Genomic DNA, 6405 nt, shown 5'->3' on the forward strand with positions numbered 1-6405 from the left:
GACTGTAATAGAACATGAGCTCATGTGCGACTGAAAATAGATTAATCTGTGAGTCTAAAGGGCTGTGTTAGGGCTGTGTATGAATCAAAGTATATTTATTTTGTGGGCTTGTATACTTTGAATATTGTGTAATATCATCACTGATCTGATTACACTGACCTCACGCAGGAGATTAAGACCCAAGTGGCATGGATTCCCATTCATTACACTATTCCTGCATGCGACAAAGTGTAACCTGTGACCCAAGGTTCTGACAGGTCAAACAAGACAGATTTAACTTTGCCTTATAACACAGAATGCAAAGCACTCAAGGACGAGAGATATAGTATGTTCATAAAGAAGAACTGCCTAAACCCATTGATGCAAATGTGTTAAACACAAAAATGCTCAACATAGTGACTTCTTCTGTAATGCAGCTTTCAAAGGCCACCATCATGAATGTGACTTTTAAATGTTTTGTAAGGAGAGAGCTGAACCAAAGCAACACAATAGCAATCATCCATTTCAGTCGGGTAGACATACCTTTTTAACTTCTTAACATTTTAAACTCGATGGACGTGAATTAACAAGTAGACTGACAGATGTCAACCCCATCACATGACACTTTCCAAACAATACGTTGAGGTCAACTATAGCTAATGCTTCTCTAAGGTGTGTCACAGCTCATAAATTACACTGAAGGAGACGTCAATCTTGCTTCTCTAGGAACACTGAAAAGCCATTAGCTCCATCAGTCAATTATGATGCCAAATGGATAGATTTTCCAGTCAAGTGTGGTTAAGCTCAACATAAACTAATGTAGAGTCATTAAATGAGCTTGACCTGCATATGATTTTAATTAGCTTTGCTGCCCTGCGGTTCTTCCATTAACTGTTTAAAAAATCAATACAGCCAGTATTGAAGCCAAGCCAAAGCTTAAACGATGTCCTAACACCTGATTCCCTGAGATAGATATAGAGGGAGGGATGAGGAGAAAACAGAGGACACAGCGAAAGCACCCACCCACCCACCCATCCACCCACCCACACACACACACACACATACACACGCACACACACTACTTATTGTGGGATTTAGCAAATGTTGGCAAAAAGACACCTGCTTAAGTTTAATGAACTGCTAGCCTGTCTAGTACCTAAACTACAACTCAGTGTTGATGAATGAATATACTGGGAAAATGCCCAATTCCTTTTTTATGAATATATACAACTTCAACAAAAAAATAGGTAAATAGGTAACATTAACAGTAACGCCCCAGCTCCATTTATCTATTTATCTTGTCCACTGTAAAAAATAATGAAAGAGAGTAATAATCCCCAAGTAATAAGTAAGTACGTTTTGTCACAGGCCACGTGCTACTAAATGGCTGTCAAACAGTATAGGAACAGAGTCCCCCTCCCCTCCTCCACACACACACACTCACACTCACACTCACACACACACACACACACACACACACACACACACACACACACACACAGAGTGTGGTAGTGGGGAGGAAGAAGCTACTTAGTCTCCCTTGGCCCTGAGCAGATGTTGGTTAGCATTGTCCCCTGGACCATCTATCATGTGTATCTGCTAAGCACAGAGAGTTAACAGGTAATTAAAAACCATCCGTCATGCAACAAAAGGACATGGACAGAGAGCGATGATGTATGGGGCAAGAAGAGAAAAAGTAAGTAAGAAGAGAGATGAGAAGAAGAAAATGTGGAAATAAAAACCTATATTCGGTACACTGGTCTGCAGGGGTGGGAAAGACACAGAGATGAGCTATAGAGAGAGTGATATGTAGTCTCACAAATCAGACCTGGCTCGTATCAGGGTGAACGGGGCATTTCACTTTCTTTTGCTTCACATTTATTTTTTTCGACCAATTGTCTGGCTGGAGGTGGAGATGTTGAGTGTCTAATCGGCTCACAGCGAACGGAAACTCCGGTAGCTGGTAGGTTAGCAAAGGTTTCCAATCTACACGTTGTAGACTCCACCCGTTTCAGGTTTTGGCACAGAGCCCAGGCTCTGTGCCGTCTCCTTCCAGAATTCTGCTATAGCATAGCAGAGTAGCTGAAAGCATAGTAGGACTGCCAGATCTGAGATTAGATATATGTAGTTGGACAAATTGTACACGTCTCTACGCAGCAGGGAGCTCGGACCCCCGACCCAAGGGTTGGAAGACGGACGCTGCACTCACACGGTGGCGGTTCTAGCGATCTGAAGGCGTTTGGAGTGAGCTTAACCCTGGAGGATGACACTTTTCATTACGCAAAGCCTCATGTCCATGACACGCTTCAGCACCAGCTCCAGCACTATGTTGACCACCGGAGACCCCCTGTGTGGGGCGCTAGGCTGGGCGGGACCGGCGCTGTCGCAGCCGATCGCCATGTAGAGAGAACCTGACGCAATCAGAAGTCAATTTTGTCAGATATTTCGAATTTCTAACTATTCGTTTTTTTTAAGCGGCCTGGCAGTATAATGGTATATTTATGAAATATGTATCAGTAAAACCGTGTATTCCTTATTTTATTTTCCGCGGAAACAATACAGGATTTTGATGTGATTGGTCATTGGAGAGTGTCGCTGAAAAATCAGTGCGATATTTGCACTTATTTGAACTCTGTGCGATGTTGGAGCATCCCAGCCCCTAGTGGCGATGCTGATGAGTGGTGGAGCTCCGACGTTTTTCCCCTGAGGGAATGCATAACAATGCTGACGCTGGGTTGTACTTTAGCTTTCTCATGGACATTTACACCTGCACAGGGAATGAAACCCCAGAGATTATTTTAAGAGCGAACACAAAGCGGCTGTAGGGGGACAGCAGATGATCAAGGTGCAGCATGCTAGTCACTGGGCTTTTGTGTCCTGAAACCACATCTCTGATTGCAGAGGCAATGAGGGCCATCGCTAGAAGGAGGGGTCCTGTGTTCATACAAGGTTGGTGCAACAGTGAAGGAACCCATTATTTCAGTCTTTGGGTACCATTAGTAACATAACCACCTCAACAATCATCGCCATCACTCCCTGCGCCCAAGAGAATGGAAGTGTGTGTGAAACTGGCTATGGTTCTTGTACAATGGAATCGTTCACGTTGATATCCGTCCCTCTTGGGTTTATTGCCACGCTGAGAATGTAGTTTTTCAGTTTTTGTAGATTTAATATCTGGATTTTTTTTAATGTTTAGGGGTGGTTGATATTGTAACCTTTGACCTTCTGTTGCTTCTGTTTTGTGCATCTTTTTTTTGTACGTTGTAATCAGATGAATTGATGGAAGGACATCAGTCTGCTCCAAATTTCTTTCAAAATCTCCTAGTCTGTACAATACGGCTTTATTAGTTTGAATTGGACCATGATCTGTCCTGTCGATGTCCATCTTTCTCTCCTCATGCTGGGATCATACTAAATTCGGGCCCATTCCAACGATTCTGCCATTGCAGACATTGTTGCGGGCGATAATGAACATAGGGCTATCAGATCAGGCTTTCTCCCCGTTTAATGAGACATGGTCAAAACGCCCCGACGTAAATACTACCCTGCATTCTAGTGGATGTTTAATGGTGCGAAACAAAAAATAAGGAGCAGACAGAAAATTAGATTAAAAGAAAAATGTTCTGGCTAAAAAAAGATATATTATATATATCCCAAAAAATCCATTGACCTCAAGTTGCTTTTTTATTTATTTGCGCCCTTTTATTAACACGTCATTGCTGAAGTGTGTAGCTAGCACTAGCAGCAATTACACCTGATAGGGTGCTACCTGACGGATGGCAGATCACAACACGCAGGCGTCTCGTCTAGTTGCCTTACGATTGGATTAGTAACTTTATCGAACATTAGCATACAGACAACAATCCCCATCGCATTGCATTGCGTAACGTTTGGATAGTAACTGTGTATCAAACTATATATATTTTTTATTGATAAAATAAGATAAAATGAAAATCTATATTTTCCTTAATAAGGAGAGCCAGGGGAAGGTGTTGTTTCCGGCTGACTATCGGGGAGAGGAATGTGACCATCGGGACACTCCCGCGAAAAATCCCGGGAGGGTTGGCAATTATGCTCATACTACGTGCACAGCGATATTGATGAATCCAATGCGGACCTCTTCCTCCCTGTCCCACTGTGAAAACCTGACGCCAAGTCTTAAAGGCAGAATGCATCGCAGTCAACCAAGAAGTGTCCCCTCTCTAGCCCAAGTCGCTTCCCTTGATTGACTCTACCTGTGATAATTAGATGATTAGGTTCACCTGTGTTCCCTTGTACATCTAAGGCGTTTTTGGGGCTTAAAAACGCAAAAATCTGAAACCACCCTCCAGAGTGGAAAACTTAAATACGCTCTGCCGTAGCGTTTCCGTCTACACTGCCAAGACGCAAAACTCTGCTCAGATCTGCTCACGTCGCGTACGCGTTTACGTCACATACAGCGCCAGTACAGGGAAATAAACAAACATGTTGGATTATTTCCATGCGTCGGACCGTCAAGCTGCTCTGGCAGCTCTAATAAACTTACAGGAGTCTTTCCACGAAATGTACAGGATATGTACAGATATTATTACTGAACAGAGAAGGATCTGTAATTATGTTTTGGTTTTCGCAGCGCAGATAAGAGAAGGAAGATTCTGCGCATGCGCTAAGACATGGCGATGTTGTGTGATAGTGTATCACAGCACCATCTAGCCGCCTGACATGCATACCCAATCGAATTCCACACATTTTTCCGTCACCGTATGTACGCAGATTTCCTCCCGAAAACGCTTGTTTAAACGCGGAATAAAAAGTGAAGACGCGACGCCACTTTTGCGTCTTCTGTTCAGACCGTTATCATGTAAACGTAGCCTTAGTCAGCCCCTTCCGTAGTTGTTCATTTTAAGAATGTATGCATCCAACCCTAACTCTAACCCTGACCATAACCCTAACCCTAATCCATAGTCTGAAGTTCTTATGCTACTGATCCTTTCTCTTTTTGTTTGTAGATTATTCTTTTTATTTGTTTTGTACTTTGATTCCCTTTTTCAGCATGCCAGTCCTTTACTTTGCATTCATGAAATACTCTTGAGTCTCCTGTTTGTGTCTGCAATTGGGTCCGCTACCAGAAACATTGCATTGGCCTTGAGAAGTCATTGTGAATCAAAAAACAATCTTAATACCATGTGAGGTAATCATTGTACTCCTTGATTCACCAACATAGCTCTGAAATTGATGCCAAGCCTCTGAGCTGAAATAATTTATATTTAATTTATTAAATTTGACTTTCAGTACTTTGACCTTATTAAGGTAATGGATGACGTGATTTAAAACACAAAAGCCAGATGGAAATACTTGAGAAACAATTGTTTTAAATATGAATGCACTCTGCCAAAGAAGCTGAGCAAAATTGATGACCATGAGTCATCTAATTTCGCTTTCTGGCCACTCAAGAAATGTCAAGAAACACGTTGACCTAGAGGCACTAAGTATCGAACCAGCAACCCTCAGAAATTAGACAGACAGAAAATAGAAATAAGGAAGAAATACATAAGGAAGCACAGAACAAAGAATATAGAAGTTAAGGAAGCGAGAAAGAAAGAACAAAATAAAGAATGAAAGGAAAGAAAGAATGAAAGAATAGAATAACGATTAGAAAAATAGAAAGAAGGAAAGAAGTAAACATACAGACAGAGAGAGAGCGAAAAAACAAAATGAAGAACAAAATGACTTATTATCTGAAGAAAAATATTATTAAATACATCCTCTGTGCAGCAGAAGATACGTCACATCGACTGAAAGTGGATGGGTGGCCCTACCGTTGTGCAAGTGTAACCGCCTGTGGTATGTCCCAATTGTATGCATACTATGAGCAACAACACATACTTTGTAAGGTTAGCTGCAGTACTGTACTGTACTACAAGTAAAAAGAAGCATTCGATTTGCAACGAAGCTTAAATGTCAAGTCCCTTGGCCACTTTGAAGCAGACTTGTGATTAATAGAATAATGGGCCTGATCATTTAACTTTTGATTGCGATTTATATCGCCCCCTGTAGTCAAAGTGATGCTTTAATTTTTAGAGACCTGCTTACGCATGGTTTCTTTGTGTGTACCAACTTTGACAACTTTGACTTGTTCACCTTCGGAGTGGTGAAGTCAGCGTTCTTTCCCCATTGACTTACATTATGAAAAATAGCTCACTGAGCACCTGCAACAGTGATCATTTTAAATTGACATTGTGATGACATTTTCTGAGCTATCGACACAAAACTTTCCATATTAACTAAGGGGGATGTCATTGATAGGCCTACAAAGTTCCTGGACTGGTCTGAAGTGGACTTGATAAAATGAAATAATCACAAGTGCTCCATTTGCATGATCATATTATCTCACTATCATTGCTACTCGCCTAACTGCCATTTTTAACAGAAGAAAAACATTTAATA

General features: G+C 41.6%; 1 protein-coding gene across 1 annotated transcript in view; it reads right to left on the reverse strand.

Annotated features, from left to right (window-relative positions):
* The window catches only part of LOC307072303 (ephrin type-A receptor 6-like), a gene marked incomplete at both ends in the record, with an annotated part of 68325 nt that overhangs the window by 15467 nt on the left and 46453 nt on the right, over window positions 1–6405 (reverse strand). The window lies entirely within an intron of this gene.

Source organism: Pollachius pollachius (genome assembly GCF_949987615.1).
Source record: "Pollachius pollachius genome assembly, chromosome: 3".
In the NCBI taxonomy this organism is placed as follows: Eukaryota; Metazoa; Chordata; class Actinopteri; order Gadiformes; family Gadidae; genus Pollachius; species Pollachius pollachius.